The sequence below is a fragment of the Meriones unguiculatus genome, chromosome 1, assembly GCF_030254825.1.
Source record: "Meriones unguiculatus strain TT.TT164.6M chromosome 1, Bangor_MerUng_6.1, whole genome shotgun sequence".
Lineage (NCBI taxonomy): Eukaryota > Metazoa > Chordata > Mammalia > Rodentia > Muridae > Meriones > Meriones unguiculatus.
The window spans coordinates 107,777,566-107,796,485 of record NC_083349.1 but is presented as its reverse complement, the minus strand read 5'-3'; the positions used below and the strand labels follow the sequence as shown (position 1 = coordinate 107,796,485).

The 18,920-nt window shown below is 47.6% G+C and overlaps 1 long non-coding RNA gene across 1 annotated transcript; it reads left to right on the top strand.

Annotated features, from left to right (window-relative positions):
* The first annotated feature begins 229 nt into the window (after window positions 1–229).
* LOC132649235 (uncharacterized) lies at window positions 230–2,404 on the top strand. Its single transcript, XR_009587671.1, has 2 exons — window positions 230–2,063; window positions 2,159–2,404. It is a non-coding gene; the product is annotated as an uncharacterized LOC132649235 (long non-coding RNA).
* The last annotated feature ends 16,516 nt before the right edge of the window (window positions 2,405–18,920 follow it).

Below are 18,920 nucleotides of genomic sequence, written 5' to 3'. Positions count from 1 at the left end.
GTCACAGGTTGTCAAGAATGGAATGTTCAGCAGTGACAGAGCAGGTGCCTTGTTCCATAGACTACCAACTGACGGAGGAACATCTTTCAATGTGTTCCTTCCTTTCCATCTCAGGGCTTGGAGAGACAAACCCAGCATTAGTTAAAGCCCACAGTGCATGGCAGTGGCTTATTTACTACTTATTAGTAAAACAGCCCTAAAAAGACTATCATTTACTCTGCTCAGCATAGTCTGGGGGTCCTGGATCCTATACCTGCCTTTAGTAACTGATGGAGAAAGCTGTGGACCCTCTCTGCGCCTAGGCTCTTCTTCCCTGTGGAGCTGGGAAGGCATACCTACGTAGGAGGGCTTGGAGGCGGCAACAGGAGCCTTCCACTTCCTTCACAGTAGGTCCACAGAGGAACAAGGCTGCCTAGAAGTATCACTGGGCCTCATTGTGACCTCTTCTGCCTGGATGGACAGATTTGGATGGAGCTTGGGGTGTTTCCGTGATACCTAGGCTCTCTTGAGTAAGTCACATTTCCTTGTGGGGTGAATGTGAAGGAGACAGCTGTGCAGACTGTTTCCCAGAGCTTCTCCAGGCCACGAGGATGACTGTCCACAGAGAGGCACGTAGTGATGTTCCTGTGCTTGCCTCTCATGCCTGGCCACCTCCATACATTCTCCATCTTCCAGTAACACTTCACAGATCCCTACCTCTTTACCCATATGGCAATTAGAGATGTTGATGATTGACAGGCACTTATTAGATGGAGTCATATGCTTCTCGGTATAGCTATAAATGTTTTAACATCCACACAGCCATTCAGGCTTTCATTAGAAAAAAAGAAAAAGAAACCAACAGCCAGGGCTTGGCCCCACTGGGTTCTCATATCTAAGAGGGTGTACTAGGGGAGTTTTAGAGTCACCTGTAGGTCTGTATTGACTTGGTCCAAATCGCCTCCATATCTCAGGTTGACTCCTGTTGATTCTGTACCCAACACAGACTTTAAAATCGAGAGGTGGGCAGCGTTTAGACTTACAAGGAGTTCAGCATGGACAATCCTCAGAAAAGATGCCTTGGTGAGGAGGTCAAGAGGCAATCCTTTGTGCTGGAACTGGAGTTCCATTGGTGAATACAGCTCTGTTTCTAGGCTTTCCTTGTTGAGTAGATTCTCAGTGTGTTACAGAGTAAACTATCTTCTGAAGGAGACAAGTTTCCAGCCCTTTGAGCCATGAGACCACATATGTGATGGCCTTTGAAAAGGTAGGAAGTGTTAGAATCAGGAAGAAACTCAAGTCATTAAACCCCACAGACATCAGTTATAAAGTTGCAACTTGAGTACATACAGCCAATGGTCCCTGGGCCCAGCTGCCATGACTGAATTGAACAGTGTGTTTTTCTGTGAGGCTGTCTGTGTTTAAAGGACGGCCAGGACACCTGTCTGTGGATGACTCCATCCTGCTCTCATGGGGTCCCACCAGACCTCACATAGACAGTCCTACTACAAAAGAGAACTGGGCTGTGCACATGGTCCGAGACGTGGCCCTTGAATCTGCACTTAACTTTTCAGAGAGAAAATTCTGTCCCTTCCGGAGAGAAAACAAAGTACCACGTCACAAGGAGTGGTGGGCTGCGGGAATGAATCTACTCAGTTTTCTTGGTAATCAGCCCTTCTGGAGGCCTGAGAAACTGGGACTCTGCAGACCAGGCAGGGTGCTTTTCTTTCCTTTCCCGAAGGTCCCTGGTGGACAGAGGCCACCGAGAAGCTTATCATGGTCTGTGAGTTGTTGCCTCTGGAAAAGTTTACTCATTTGAAGGGGAAAACATGCTTCAGGCTCCATCTTTACAAGAAGACCCTTCACCAAATCAAACGTCTTAAAAGTCCTTGTGGAAGGCAGAGGAGGAAACTGAAGCTATGCTGGCCGGCAGTCATGTTCAGTCTCGTGAACGTCTCGAGGACATGACCCTGTGCAGACAAGGCCTCTGCTCCCTCTGCTACAGTAGAGCACGTGTCACAGTGGAGACAGGAGGTCCTGTGCACTTCTGGAGTAGTCCAGCCTTGTCTATTTAGACTGTGTTGGTAAGCACTAAGTACTTTTTATTAAGCTTCAATTTATTTAACATGAAATTACCCATTTCAAAGCGAACAGCTCCATGGCATTTGTGTCTCTACAGGATGGGACAACCACTGCCCTTATCTTGTTCCAGAACATTTCCAACATCATGAAAGAAACCTTGTACATTAAGCAGTCACCTCCCTTCCCCTGTCCCTGACAACCACCAGCCTGCTGTCTGTCTCTGTGGTTTATTTTTAGGTTAACATTTCTGAAGATTCCAACAATTCCATTTTCCAAACTGGAAAAAAAAAACACATTAACATGTTGCAAATAAACTAAAATAACTATTGGTTTGTTATTTATAGACATGGCACCTCCTTCCTCTAGCCTCATACCTTTCCATATGCCTTCACATACATGGCCTCATTCAGCCCAGGAGACAAATGTTGCTGAATGTGTTGGAAAATACCAGCTCCAGGAAGAATTCCTTTGCCCTTACGCAGTGGCCTGTCTGGCACTCTGGCAAACACAGTCACTACCTTCATCCAGGGTACAAGGCAGGCATTCGTTTCCCAAATAAAGATGGAACAAACCCGTAATGACAGGCGTTGTTCATTCATGAGAACAGATACGTCTTCATGGAAACCTAAGTGAACCATGTTTCCAAAATTAGTACTCCAACAAGAGGGTATGCTGCTTATTCTGACAATTACGAGGGAGAAAAGTTCTCCCATCCACTCAAAAGTATTCTTATGTCCCTACTAAGTGCCAAGAAAAAAAAATTACACGAAACATAGACTTGGAGACACAGCTGGATAAGACAGTGTTTGCACAGGTGTTGTATAAGGTGTATCTGTTTTGCAGTTAAGTGTTTTCACAGGAAGACCAGAAGCTGCCCTCAAGGCAGTCTCTGTGAGACAGCGAACATGACCCGTGGCGTGGGGGAGGGTGAAGAGCAGACACCATGCAGGAAAGGGCTGGGGCAAAGGTAAGTGGGCTAATGAGTGGTAGATGGAGGGCCGAGTAAGCGTGCCTAGCAGCCAGAACGGATGAACAAAGACATGGAGGAAAAAGGCCAGGGTGACCGACTGTCATGAGCATTTGCTGATTTGAGGGAAGATAGAACTTTAAGCTGTGCTCTTGAGGGCTCTGAATGACAGGCGTCTGTCGTGTAGGGAGTGATTACTTGTGTCCGTGTCACGTAGCCTTTGCACCAGGAAGTAGAACAGATCGGGGACTTCTAGTGTCCCCACCCTCTACCTATGCCTTCATGGGGTGGGAGTACAAGATAGAAGTTCACTAAAAAAAAAAAAAAAAAAAAGAGAAGAAGCGTAGGGTACAGGTACCATTTGGAACTTTCCTAAAACTGGAGAGGGGTGGGGCTGCGTCCCAGAACCAGTCTTATTTAACCTGAAACCACCAAAGTAAGTGGAAATTAGAGTTAATTTCTAGGTACTTAGCTTCAAAGGTGGCAGCTAACTAGGAGTGGGTGTGTTGGTTAGGACTAGAGTCACCTGGGGAGAGGGTGCCTCTGTTAAAGAGCTGGCCCCATCACCCTGGCCCATAGGCATGTCTGTGTGGCATTTTCTTGATTGCTAGTGGGTGGGGAGGGTTGAGCTCACTGTGGGTGGGGCCGCCGATGGACAGTCGGGCCTAGGTTATAAATGAAAGCAGGCTGAGCGAGCCAGGGAAAGAAGGCCAGTAAGCTGCACTCCTCCGTGGTCTCTGCTTCAGTTCCCGCCTTGGGTTCCTGCCTTGGCCTTCTTCAAGGATGGGCTGTGAGTGTAGGCAAGATAAGCCCTTTCCTTTCCAAGTGGCCTGAGTTCATGGCAGTTATCACAGCAACAGGAACCACAGTAGGGTTAGAGGAGGTGAAACGCTTAGAAGGCAAAGAGAGCCCAGATGTAGAACAGGTGGAGAAGGAAAAGAAGAGGCAGGAGGCCCTGGCAACAACCTGCAGAGTGGTAACCATGGAGTTGGATGGCAATGTATTCCCGATGGTTCCAGGGACAGACACTGGGAAGCAACAAGAGTGGGAGGAGGCCTGGGTCCCGAGTTTGGTTTTAAACAAGTTCATCTGACGCTCTGGTGGATTAGAAGGGACCCCTTAGACCACAACAGTGCAGACAACAACCAGGAAGCCTGGATGAGAAGCTGCCTTCCTGGGAAAAGGATGACCTCCGGGACCTCCGTGTCACCATCAGCTCACTTCCACGCTGCCCTTGGTGCTTTCCTGGCCAGGTCTTTCTTCATTCCTCAGAAGGGCTTCTCAGCGCTGTCTCCTCCCTTTTCAACTGTCCCCAGCCGCCTCAGAGTCTACAGATGAGGTCATTTCCCATTTCACAGGAACATAGGGGATCTCTTCAGTTTCCCCTCATGAAGCTCATACATCTCTTGGCTTCTCTCCCTTCTGGTCCCTGTACCTCCCTCCTCTGTGGACGCTGGGACTCATGCTGCCGATTCTGAGGGACCCTCTTCAGTGAGCTCCCTTTCCTGATTTTGCTATTGACATCTACTTTTCCAAAGGCCCTTCCCAGCCAGTCGTAAAGAAGATAGTGTCACCCCATCTTTAAGATAACAAAGCCTTCCCCAACACTAACTAGAACCCAGCTCAGGTTCACCGCCAAGCCTTAAGAGTTATCTGCACTTCGATGCCCAGGTCTCACCTCCCACTCCTCCCCACCCACTTGAGTCTGACTTCCACCTCCATTGCCAGACACTGGACTTTCTTGTGATAAAATACTATAGACATATCTGACCTTGAGTGCTCTTGACCAGCTTGCTGTTCCCGGCTATTCCTGTGGGTACACCCCTTTGGCTGTCCTCTTCCAGCCTTGACTCCTTTATTCCCTCAGTCCCTGTGTCAATGCGTCCCGACACCATGCCTCGTCTGCTTTAAATAGGGATGTCTTATTTAGCTACGTTGTTACCCGCCCACCATGGTCTCTGCCACCTCTGTCTGTCCAACACAGCCTTTCCCCATCACCACTGCACAGCCCAGTCCCCACTGCACAGCCCAGGCACAAACTGATTACGAGGCCTTCTGGTCTGTTTCCTGGGCCTGCAAGTTCCAGTACCTTAAACCTAAACTACTGATGTGAGGCCCTTTCTCAGAGCCTATTATGGAGAGACATCGCTAGTATTAGATACAGCTGTGCCTGACACAGACCAAGTAAGCAGACACTTGACCATAAAAGGTTTTATTCTCTTATTAGGCTAGAGCCTGGGAGCCTGGGGTTGAAGACAGAAAACATGCTCCCCAGAAGGAACTCTGGTTCATTTTGCTGTGTCCCTGGACTTTTCCTTCTGGGAGAGTCTTCCTGGCCCACTTTCTGTCATGGCCACCCCTGAAATTGGAATTGGTGGATGGTTTTGCTGGGGACATCTGGGTATTCAGGGTCTACCTCCTGCTACAGGCTCTTGGCTAAGGGACTGTTAAGATCAAGGCCACAGTCATTGCCTTGTTAGTTTTTTTTTTTTTTTTTTTTTTTTAGTTCCCTCCAAACAGAATTCTTTTTTGTTTGGTTTGTTTTTTTTTTCAAGACAGGGTTTCTCTGTGTAGCTTTGGCTGTCCTGGACTCACTTTGTAGACCAGGCTGGCCTCAAACTCACAGAGATCTGCCTGCCTCTGCCTCCCAAAATGATAGGATTATAGGCATGCACTACTGCTCCCATCTTCAAAACACAATTCTTAAAGGCTGTTCTGCTTAGGGTTACTATTGTGATGAAACACTATGACCAAAGCAAGTTGGGAGGAAAGGGTTTATTTGACTTTTGTTTCCATAATCACTGTTCATCACTGAAGGAAGTTAGGACAGGAACTCAAAACAGGGCAGAAGCCTGGAGTCAGGGGCTGTTGCAGAGGCCATGGAGGAGTGCTGCTTACTGGCTTGCTCCTTGTGACTTGCTCAGTCTGCTTTCTTATAGAACCTAGGAGGCACCACTCACAATGGGTCGGGCCCTCCCCCATCAGTCACTAATTGGGAAAATGCCATACACGTTTACCCATCGCCTCGTCTTATAGAGGCATTTTCTTAGTTAGGTTCCCTCCTCTCTGGTGATTCCAGTTTGTGTCAAGTTGACATAAAAGTACCAACACAAAGGCTCAGCCAGGGCTTTTCAGTATCTGCTGAGGTCACTCTCTCATGCAAAAACTACAGCTGAAGATCTAGTGTAGGCATTATGTTAAAATGTACAGGAAGCCTTGCATGATGGCTCACACCTTTAGTCCCAGCACTCAGAAGGCAGAGGCAAGCAGATTTCTGAATTTAGGGTACACAAAGAAACCCAGTCTTGGAAAACCAACAAAACAAAACCATTCAGGAACCCAGTGTATGGCTTGAGAAGGTTAAATTTAAAACTCTTCTCTCCTGGCCCAATGACACCAACACACCAGCATTACTTTCATATGAAGCCTTCGGAATGGGTATTCCTGGATGGCTACTTCCAGGGCCGTAAAAGCACTGTCCCTCCCTTGTCTAATGAACCTTGGATGCTTGGTACTTACCTGGAAGATAACCAGTGATGACGCTCATCTGACTTTCTCTCTGCTTCTGCTCTGGCCTCCTCTCAGCATCTTTTTGACCAAAGGTCAGGGGTTTTCCTTTGTTCTTCTTTTCTTTTTCCAAAAGGGGATTATAAATCCATAGTTTTATTGATGCAAAAATAGACAGTATAATATACTGTTTATGAGCAAACAAAAATTCCAAGGAAACCCCACGTGCGTCCGAAAAGATTTTACAAGGCTGGTAAATAGTCAGTCAATAGAGGCTTGATGACCTGAGTCTGAGCCCCTGATCATACAAGTTGGTAAGATAGAACTAACTTCTGAGAGTCGTCCTCTGGCTTCTATATGCATTGTTGGCATGTCAGTGCTTGTACACACACACACACACACACACACGTACACACACACACACACACACACACACACTCCATCTAATATGCTCAGTCCATTTAGTGTTTCTTGCATGTGTGTGGTTAAGGGCTTCTCTGTGTAGCCCTGGCTACCCTGAGACTCAATCTGTAGGGCAGGCTGGCTTCGAGGAGCCACCTGCTCAGATTAAAGGTGCCACCACACCTGGGCTGACTTAATTATTCTTAGGGAATACTAGGAACCTGTGCTGTGCTCGATGTGGGAACATCAGCCACCCGAGGGCCGGAACTAAGTCAGCTCTCTCTGCCTGTCCTTCGGAAGCAGTAATCTCCAGTCCGGATGGGAAGATGCATTTCCACAGTGCAGGTCTTCTTGAAGCCTTCTGGGATTCCTTTTTCTGCTCTAGTTAAGGTCTGCCTCCCTGTGTAACTCCCAAGGTCCCATCTTTCCCCCACCCCCACCCCTGCCACCTCCCATCTTTATCTAGGCTAAACCATCTCTCAGCCTACGAAGGAGCTGACCCTTTTGCTTTGCAGGACTCTGGATGTGGTGCCCTCCTCCCCAGGATAGACCACTCTTCAGCCCCAGCCTTTAGCTGGAAGATGAATTGTTTGAATGCCTAGCCTGTTTGTTCTTCCCCATTCTTAGTGTCGGGAGCTGTGCTCAGATCTGAGTGCTGGGGCGACAGGTGGATAAAACAGCCCTGATCTTTCCCCAACTACGTGGATCCTCAATAAGGCCTTTCTTCTGGGGCCCCCTGGTTCCCACATTGCTTTAATACAGTTTTAATGACCATTTACTGGTTCTTGCCCCCACTAGCCAGAAAGCTCACTGGTTCCCATACTGGAGACTGAACCTAGAGCCCTGCATCTTCAGGCTAGAGAGTCACCTCCGAGCTGTGTATCCCCAGACTCTTTTTACTCTTTATCATGAGACCTGGTCTCACTCAAATGCCTACATTGGCCTTGAATTTGATCTGTAGCCCAAGCTAGCCTTGAATTTGAACTCTTCCTGCCTCATCCTACAAAGTAGCTGTGATACTAGCCCCATCTGTCAGGAACAATTTGTTGACTGAACCTGTGAACTTTTAAAGTGTTGTACTAGAGATTAGGAAAAAAAAAGGGGGGGGGAATAAAACAACTATATGATCCTGGCAACATCACTGTGGGTAGGAGGCACGGCGGGGGGGGAAGGGATGTGTGTAAAGGGGACAGGGAGGAGGGCAAAGATAACAGGTTCCTGATCTTTCTCCTTCCACGGGGGATCCAGAAAAACCCCTTGGAGCCACACATAAAAGGGTACATGTCATAAGGTTCCATTTAATCTCTGACCAGAATAGATAAACTCAAAGACACAGGAAATAGACTGGCAGTTGCCAGGACCTGAGGAGAGGGTCAGGTCAGGAAGCCTGGAATGGCTGTGGGTTGTTCTTCAGGGATGATGAAACCGTCTGCACTTAGACACAGGTGATGTTTGCACAACATTGTGAGTCTGCCAAATGCTGCCCAATTATTCACTCAAAATGGTTTACATGAATTCCACATCAAAGATAGGAAAAGGGAAGAAGGAAGGAGGGAAGACAGGAAGGAAGAAGAGAGGAGAGAGGGAGTGAGGAAGAAAAGAGAAAAGATGGTGGAGGGAGAGTGGCAGGAAGGAGGGAGGGAGGAAGAAGGGAGAAAGGAGAGCCATAGGATTCTTCTTTTCTTCTGCAGGCCCTGACTGACCTGGTCCTAATGACTCCTCAGAGTCGGGGGCTGCCCGGGGCTGCTCTGAAGGGGACAAGGCCATCAGGAGGCCCCTGGGTACAGTGAAGCTTGAACACCTGGACACAGGTCAGTGTGGGTCAGGACTCAGGCCAAGAGCTTCCAGAGCACGCCCACAGAGGCTCTGTGAGTGCTGCTTACACTGCTGGGCTTGGGTTTTGCTTTGATGTGATTTTTAAGTGTGCCCTGGGTATTGTAAGTGTGTCCTGGCTCTTCCCTCTTTGAATTAGAGAGCATGTAACTTATTTTGGATTTTAAAGGAGGACACAATTAAGAGACTTGATTTTTTTAAGAGAACTTGAACTGTTGCAATTTTTTAAAGACTGATCTTTTCAAAGTTGGGCTATGAGTTTGCTTGTCAAGTTAACAACTGATATTAGCAATTCAAGTCCACTGATGGCATCAGCTGTCAGCTTGACACACCTGGGAAGAGCAAGCCTCCATCGGACTGGCCTGTGGGCATTTTGTTAATTATTGATGTAGGAGGAACCTGTAGGTCGTGCTACCCCTGGACAGGTGGACCTGGGAAGAAAGGGAGCTGGACGTGAGCCCGACATGAGTGTGTAGGCACTGTTCCTCCAGGGTCTCTGCTTCAGTTCCTGCCTCAGCTTCCCTCATTGATACAGTGTAATCCAAAGGACACCCTTTCCTCCCTGGGTTCCTTTCCGCCATGGTGTTTCTCATAGCAACAGGATTCGAGCTAAAACAGGCGGCAAGAGAGGAAGCTGGGTAAGCCGTACTAGGGCTTCACTCTGAGATCCAGCAAGTGGGAATGTTGGTGAGTGCATGAGCTCGGTCCGAGGGGCAATGCGGTCAAGCGGCAGCTAAACATGGAGGTGGAAGAGCTGTGTGAGGTTCTTGCTACAGCCAGATGATCTTCATTAACTCACTTTTCATCTCTACTGCTGGTGAGGATGCTGAGGGTACTGCTGCTGTACCTTTAGAGGTTACAGTGGTGGTTTCCTACGACACCAAACATACTCATACTAAAACAATTCAGCAATCACTTTCCTTGTATTTACTCTGAGGCAATTGGAAATTGATATTAACACAAAAATATGCACCCACAGTTTTTTGTTGTTGTTGTTGTTTTTGAGGCAGGGTTTCTCTACACAGCTTTGGTTGTCCTGGAACTCCCTATGTACACCAGGCTGGTCTTGAACTCACAGAGGTCTGCTTGCTTCTGCCTCTTGAGTGCTGGTGTGAAAGGCATCTACTTCGGTGCCTGGTTTGCACCAATGTTTTATAGCTTTTATTCATTCATGAGTGCCCAAACTTGAAAGTAACCAAGGTGGCCTTTAGCAAATGGTAAAGCAAATAGATAAATTTAGCAAATAGATAAATTGTGGCCCATCCAGGCAATGGAATAGTATCACTTGTAGGCGGCCTACAAGATACAAGCCTCCAAACCATGAAAGACCATGAAAGAACCCTAAATGCATATTTCTAAGTGAAAGGAATATCATGGTTGGAGTGTGAAATGTCCCCATAATTCATGTGTTTGAACACTTGGTCCCAGGTTGATGTGTCAATTTTAGGTTGTATCCTGAACAGTTGTAGCCTGAGTGGGTTCCAGTCTGAGCTTTCTGCTCCCTCATTGCTAGCACATAACAGCAGCTGGTATGTACTATCTGTGCATGTGTGTGCGTAGGGAGGACTTTCACTTCCGTGAAGCTGCTACTACCACGACTTCCTTGAAGTAATGGTCTAAAATGACCCTTAACTTAGGTTGTTTTGACAGCCATTCTGTCACTATGGTGAGGTCTGAAAGGGCTATGTGCTGTGTGGTTGCAACTATATAATACTGGGGAAAGGTCAAAGTATGAAAATAGCCACTACCAGCGGTTTCAGGGCTGGGGACTAGAGGGATGCATGGAGGACATAGACACGTGACATTATTCAGCTGTCAAATCCCTTGAGAATGCAACTCCAAGAGTGAGCCCCAATGCAAACTTTGGGCTGGAGGTGACGATGAGGGTCAATCCAGGCACACAGATTTAAGCAACTGGCACATTACTCTTGCTCTGGAGTTTGGCAGTAGGGACCCTGTATGGGGGGAACTCTATACTTTGCATCCATTTTTTCTGTAAACTTAAAACTGCCTTTAAAAACTAAGCAAGAGCTGGAGAGGACAGGGTCTCCACAAGGAGAGCAACAGAACAAGAAAATTTGAACACAGGGAACTTCCCAGAGACTCATACTCCAACCAAGGACTATTCATGGAGATATCCTAGAACCCCTGCACAGATGTAGCCCAGGGAAGTTCAGTGTCCAAGTGGGTTACATAGTAATGGGAAGAGGGACTGCCTCTGACATAATCTGATTGGCCTGCTCTTTGATCACCTCCCCCTGAGGGGGGAGCAGCCTTACCAGGCCACAGAAGATGACAATGCAGCCACTTCTGATGAGAACTGATAGTCTAAGATCAGAAAGAAGGAGAGGAGGACCTCCCCATCAGTGGACTTGGGGAGGGGCATGCAAGCAGAGGGAGGAGGGAGGGTGGGATTGGGAGGGGAGGAGGAGGGGCTTATGGGGGGATACAAAATGAATAAAGTGTAACTAATAATAATAATAAAAAAAAAAAACTAAATTTCTTGAGCCTGGAAAGAGGGTAAACCACTCCCAGCAGAAGCCTGAGTGTCTGAGCCTGGATCCCAGCACACATAAAAGCCAACACTGAGCACATCTGTAACCCAGCACTGGAGAGTGGAGGCAGGATTCTGGGACTCTCTTGGTAAGCCACCTCGTCAAATTGACAAGTTCCAGGTTCGGGGAGAGACCGTATCTCAAAAAGCAAGGTGGAGAGCAGTCAAAAAGAGACACACAGCACCAACCTCTGGCCTCCACATGCATGGACACATACATGCACACCTACACACACACATATGCACATACCTACATGAACATGTCATTCTGTAACCCATGGTTGGCCATGTATGTCATGGAGGAGGAAGACCAAACATTAAGCAGAAGACAGGTTAAAAGCAGAGGAGCCAAGAGAAAGGATGTCCATCGTCTATTCACCATTGAGTCCCGCCTTTCTCAAGGAAAGGGGATTCGATCCACTCTCATGCAACCCCAGGGTGCGGGTGTGCCATGGACAGTGTTGGGATGTTACTGTCGAATTTCTTTACTCGAAAACCAGATTCTGAACTCCAGGTGCACACACGTCTGGTACACAGATCTATTCCCAACACCCCCTGAGCACATGCTAGAACACACCTCTGACCCTCTGACCCTGTACATTTAGGTCTAGCAAGGGTGTCGAATTGTCTGTGCCCTGGCAGATCTTCCTGATAGGATGTCCACTACTCTGAAGCTCATGCTTCTGCTCTCCCTCGGGGCCACAGTTATCACCATGTAGAGCTACCAACCCTATCACCACTACCCCATGACATCATTACTGTGCTACCTACCACACCATGTCCCTGGCGTAGGTGTGAGCAGGTGATCCGTTGAGGGAGGCCTAAAGATGACCTTGCCAGCCAGGCCCAGCTGGGAGACCTATCAAGGAGCCACAAAGAATGGCCACCAGAACCTAGATGGCTTTCCCGGGCACCCGCATGTCCCACGCAGCAACCTGCCGTGGCTACCATCATGGACCCAGTGAGAGACAGGGAAATTGAGACAGAGGCTTCATAGCTTCTCCGAAGCCACATAGCTTATAACTGGCAAGCAGGAACTTGAGTCCATTGTCCGGAGGTAGTCATGCCACTGGAGGACTGTCCTTCTGTTGCCCCTACAGGCTCACCCTCAGGGCATCGCCTCTCTGCTAAGCAGGAACACATGAGGTGGACACACTGTTTCCCTGAACCAGGCCCTGCCCACTCTGCCTTGAAGGGTATTGCCAGGATGTTCTGGGCCAGGTGTGTGGCCAGCTGCCTTGGTCACGATTTGGAGATGCCCTGTCTGCCCCTGGGCGCCAGGTCTTGGGTTAAGCCACTGGGGCAGCTCTCCAGAACATAGTAGGCTGCCTGAGATCCTCCTGCCACTTAGATCTGTAGCGGAGCTGAAGTGGGACATGGGGGCATGAGACGCCCAGACGCATGTGTATAGTTAGGGAGACGGTCTTAGGGCAGTGTCACCTGCCCTGGCCCTCCTCACTTGCTTCCTCATGCCTCCCCTGTGTGTACCCGACAACCCCACCCTACCTCCTCATCCACCTTCTTCTCTGTTCTTTCTCACCCAGGCAAGCCCTTTCTTCCCCTAACCCAATTCCACTTGTAAATAAGAGGAAATGACCTCTACATCACTGGGCGCAGGGCCTGGCAGTGGCCCCTCAGCAGGTACACGCCTGCTCTTTCTTTTGTTTTTACCTCTGCCTGGGGCTGGTATGGCCTCTCTCCACCACTCCCACCTTTCACCTCTACTCCAGAGCGCCCACACCGGCAGATGAAGAACTCACGGACTACACTGGGCCTGCTGGGTCACTGTTTGCTCCATACCCCCCTTGACCTTCTTTATTTGTTAGAATGCCACAGAGCTGCTACCTCCTCAAAGGCCTTTTGAGAGTCCCCGGGGAGTGAGGCCCCTGCCCAGCCACCACAGAATTCTGCCCACGCTTAGAATGCTCCTTCAGAGCTTCCGTTGCCATTGCTTCGTAGTCTGTCTCTAGCCCAAGAGGACCTGGGGTGGATGGGCACATGCGCTCTTTTTTAAACTTGGATATTTTTTAATTTTAAAAATTATATACTTGGTAATCCATGAATAGGTACATATTGAAAAACGGGATTTTTTTTTTTTTTTTTTTTAAGGAACAAACACTAGGTGTGGTGGTATACACCTATAATCCCAGCACTCGGGAAGTAGAGGATCAGGAGGATCAGGAGTTCAAAGCCATTCTTGGCTACATAGCAAGTTCAAGGCCAGCCTAGAATATGGCAGACTTTGTTCCAAAGAGAGAAACAAAATTAAAACAAACAAAAAAACAAGAATGTAAACACAACCCACCTCCCCAAAATACTAGGGCATAGTTTTGTGGGGGTTTTTTTCTTTTTAAAATTAATTTTGTTGATAATTTCATGTGGATACTGTATTTCCATCATTTTAACCCTTCTCCTTCCTTCTCAAATTTGTGTCCTCTTTTTATTTAATTATTCTCTCTCTCTGTCTCTCTCTCTCTCTGTCTCTCTCTCTCTCTCTCTCTCACACACACACGTGCATGCACACACACACACAAACACACAAATGCAATCTGCTGAGCCTGTTTGCTGTTACTTTGTTTGTATTTGGGATGGGATCGTCCATCAGGGAACTCATGCTTAGAGAATACTGACTTTCCCTCTCTCGGCTGACATTAATCGCCGTTAGTTTTAGCTAGGGATGGGTTGGGGTTGGGCCTTGTGAAATGTACTCCATCCATGATGGCACGTGCTGGTGTCATTGTGTAGGTTTTGTTTGAGATTTCCTGGGTACACAGTCTTAGAGTAGATATCCCTGGTTGGGGTCGGGTGCCCAAGTGATCATCCTCTGCTGTGAAGAGGAGCTTCTTGGACGAGGGGTAAGAGCACACCCAGGCATCTGTGAGTACAAGGATACATGTTTAGAATGCAGTTAGAATCATAGTGTGGCTTTGGAAAGTGGCAAGAGTAGGTTCTGCTCTAGGTCCGTGACCTCACCAAGCACAAGCAGTTTGGCTAGGTACCAGGCACACATTCCCCCCTATTTATGGGCCTTGAATCCAATTAGACAGCTGTTGGTTAGAAGTGCCACTATCACATCCTCGAGATGTCTTACGGGGCTGCTCATCATTGTGGTTTGTAGACATTATACTCCGGTAGGACTTGTGATTGCTTTTCTCCCTTAGCAGCTTACCCAGCTTCTTGGGAGAGCATGAGAGCCAGTCCTCGGAGAGGAAGGAGGCTTCTAGGTCAGTTGGAGCTCGATTCTTCCAAGTCCTGTGTCCTAAGTACATAGTGTCTTCAGCAATACAGTCTTACCGTCAAGGTCTGGAAGGCAGCCAAGGGCAACAGCAATGGCTTATATTGTCTTGGGAGTCTCTTCGACTCATCTGACTAACAAGTGGAGGAGAGATGTCACATGCCCTAATAGACACTGGGGTGTCTACTAATCTGTCACTCTAGGGGGAATCATCATCACCCCAAGTAGCATTACTTCATTCAAACTTATATATGTATATATGTGTGTGTGTGTGTGTAATATATTTTATCTATTGCAATCATCTTCATAAACATAAAATGGTATGCTTTCTTAAAGCAGACTTAGTGCTTTCCATCCTTCCCTTTGTTCCCTGTTCCATCTACCTCCCTTCATTGTTTTTGTTTCTCCCTTCATAGCACCTGTGTGTTTTCTTCTTTAGTTTAATTTTTAGTTAGCATACAAAATTCATGGCTGTTGTGTTTTCTATTATGATATTTTCATGTACATTCCCTTGTGCTTTGTGCATGTTCACCCCACCACTGCTTTCCCCATCTCCCTGTCTTTTTTCTTTTATCCCTCCATCCTTTTCTACCTCCTCCCACCTTCTCTCTCTTGCTCCCTCCCTCCCTTTCTCTCTCCCTGCTTTCCTTGCTCTTTGTTTTCTCTCTGTGCAGATTAGTTAGTATGTTATATGCATAGTACTGATCTGTATTTGCTGCCTTTTGCTTTTTTCCATTTTAATAATAGTGTGTGGAAACTGGTCCTAATGGCACTTAGGTTGCTTGGACAGGGGGATCGCTATGAGTTCAAGGACAAGCTGGGCTTCATAGTGAGACCTGTCTCATAAGACAAAGCAGATAATAATATTTATGTGTAAGCAGCACAACATTTATCTCAAATACGTGCCCATTCTGCTCCTGCAGATCTGTGACTATGTCATCTTACATGGCTGAAGGAACTTTGCTCATGTGGTTAAGGTCCCTGAGATGGGAAGTTGTCTTAGATTATCTGGCTGAATCTGATATCATCATAATAGAGACGAGCCAAAGAAGAACACATTTGAATATGGCTGCTATTGAGGTTAGAGGAGGAGGTCACCAGCCAAGCCACACAGACAGCCTAAAGCTGGAAGAGGCAAGGAAATGTCTGCTCCCACGGTGCCTCCAGAAGGAAAGAAGCCTGATGACATGTTGACTTTAGTCCAGTGACTACAGAACAATACATTTACAGACTTAGGGGCCCGTACACCTCAGTAATTTGTTATAGCAGCAGCAGGAGCCTCATACAGTGCTGAGACGAAGTCATGTTTACAGTAGTGCCCGACATCAGTTGAGTACTGTATGCTGGGGTACTGTCATGGGGCTCCATGTGGGACGCTAGTCTTCTAGGGATGCTGCTGTGGTCTGAAGCCACAGAGTTTATCTTCTCATGGTCCTGTGGACTGGAAATTTACTGTCAGGGTGTGGGTGGGGCTCACTTCTTCAGCTTCCTTCCTTGCTACACATGCTACACAGATGGCTGTTGTGTGGCTGCCTGTCCATACCCTCGGTATTCTCATGGTCTTTTTCTATGTTCCTGTCCCCAGTTGTCCTTACCACTGCCTTTTTCCTCTTCCTCCTCCTCTTTTTCTTCTTCCTCCGTCTTCTCCTTTTCTTCTTTCTCCTCCTCCACATAGGTCAAGTTGGTCAACCCTAACGGCTTCTTTTTCATTTAATCATCTTCTAAAAGATCTTATCTCTGAACACCATTACGTCATGAGCTCATGAGGGAGGGTTAGTGTTTCAGCATATAAATTTTTAAGAGGAACGATTTTGCCTATTCCGTGTGGATTGTCTTATTCAGTAGTTACAATAAACTATTAAATTTAGATTACAGAAGGAAACTGAGTCACAAAGCCGTTACATTACTTGCCAAAATTCACACAGCAAGTAAGAAGGAGTTGCTGTGTCCCCATGTCCAGGAACTTGTCTTCTCTTTTCTTCCATTTTCTCTTCCTCCTCTTTCCCCACTCCCTTCAGTACTAAGGATTAAGCTAGGGCCTCACAGATTCTAACTGAGTGTTCTGACTCTGGACTACATCCCTAGGACTTTTAGTCCCTTTAAAGTCTTTAAGAACAAAACTGTGGCCAGATCTTATGAATTTGACCAAACTGGCCATGAACTTGCCTTATAAAACCAGGTGGGTGCTAAACCTGTGATGCTCCTGCCCCAGTGCCCCAGGGATCACAGGCTTATGCCATCAGGCCTGACTCTGACCATTTTTCTGTCTGTTGTGTTTTTTTTTGGGGGGGGGGTGGAGAGTGGTGCATAATTATGCAGCAGGTATTTATTATGGAAGGAAGGAACAGCTTCCAGGACTCTTAGAACATAGGCTGGGCGTACCAAGCCTGGAATTGAGTCATTCACCACCCTATGGCTTGACCAAGTATGCTTAGAGAGGAGAAAGACCAAACACTAAGCAGGATGTGGAAACAGAGGGGTTGGGAGAAGTGGGGTTGTAGCCTCTACTCACCAGCAAGCCCAGTCCTGGAGGCTTTCTCAAGGAGGGAGGATTTGGTCCACCATCATGTAACCTTAGTGTGTGGTGTCGCGTGGACAGCGTTGGGATGCTCCCATCAAGCCCTCTGCCCAGATGCCGGGTTCCAAACTCCAGGGCGCTCACATGTTGGGAGAGAGTGCTTCCCAACACGGAAGATGCAGATGGACAAGACTGTAAGGGAGGATGACCAGTCAGTTATCTGAGCAGCTGAGTCCTGTAGACAGGGCTGGCTGGCAACCTTGGCCAAGTTGACACTGGCCACTGCCAGGTCCAACAACTCATTTTGGTCACTGTGGCAAAGGGCATGGTTACTCTCGGGGCTAGGCAAGTCTCTGGCTGGCTGGCCAGCCAGTGGGAATGTTCCAGTTACCCAGAAAGGGCAGAGCACAGTTGCCTCACAGTGCTCCTCCCTCAGAGGAATCAAGCTTTAGAAGTAAATTCCATGTCAGTCCAGCACACACACATATATATACGCACACATACACGCACATGCACATAGCATACATACATACACACACATATATACACACATTATTCTATTGTGGACCTATTTTCTTTTTTTTTAAGATTTATTTATTTATTTATTATTTATACAGTATATAGTATTCTGCCTGCATGTGTGCCTGTAAGCCAGAAAGAGGGCACCAGATCACAGTATAAATGGTTGTGAGCCACCATGTGGTTGCTGGGAATTGAACTCAGGACCTTTGGAAAAACAGCAAGTGCTCTTAACCTCTGAACCATCTATCCAGCCCTAGACCTATTTTCTTTTGGAGAAGGTGTCAAGACATTATATCTCCATGTAGCCCACCTGTCCTGGAACTTGCTCTGTAGACCATGCTGGCCTCAAACTCACAGAGACCTGCCCGCCTCTGCCTCCTGAGCTCATCTCTATTCTTATCTCTTAACCAAAGGTATTGGGCAGGAGCATCTCTATCTTGCTCCAGTACAGCACTCAGAGAGAGCCATCGGGGGCCCAAACAGAAGAAATAGTTCTTATTTCAGACATAGGCTACCGGTATGAAAACTCACAAATACCATCATCCCATTCCTCCCCCTCACCTGTGCATGGGTGAATTTTATAACACTCCCGGGCAGTTACTTAGTCTTTGAACTAACCCATGGATGGGAAGTTCCCACCTTCCAAAGCAGCCTGAAATGTCCCCAGGCAGGCCCTGTGACTAGCAAGATGTCCTTAGACTGACCCATCTACTTCCTGCTTGGTTCCCAGATGACTACTAGCCTTTGCGGCTATTTAAGGTATTTGAAGGCAGATGGTGCCTTTCTTCATTAAAGGGGATTCATCATGAAGTGTTGCAGCAGAAAAATCCACCTCCATGGGAGGTTGGTCCTGAGTTCCTATGGAGCCACACATGGGTATGGGACAACCACATGGCAGGCTTGTAGGCCCCTCTGAGAGTGGAGTATTTCCAGGCCTCCAGTCTTGGAGAGAGGGATACAGTGGTCGCATGCACTGCCCTTTGCAGTTATCCACCACACTTCCTGCTTTTTACCACTTCCAGGTTGGGATTGTGTGATGATGAATCTTCGCTGTCATGCTGAATAGGAGACACACTTCTGGATGTCTCTTCGACGGGTTCCTAGAGGGTTGTAAGTGAGGCTGGAAGAACCACCTGGATGTTTTAGTTTGCTCTCTGTTGCTGTGATAACCACAGTGACCAAAAAGGAGCAGCTTGGGGAGTAAAGTATTTATTTGCACCTTACAGTTCCAGGTAACGGTTTAGCACTGAGGGAACTCAGGGCCGGGACCTGGAGACAAGAACCGATGGTAGAGATTATGGAGGGATGCTTCTTACTGGCT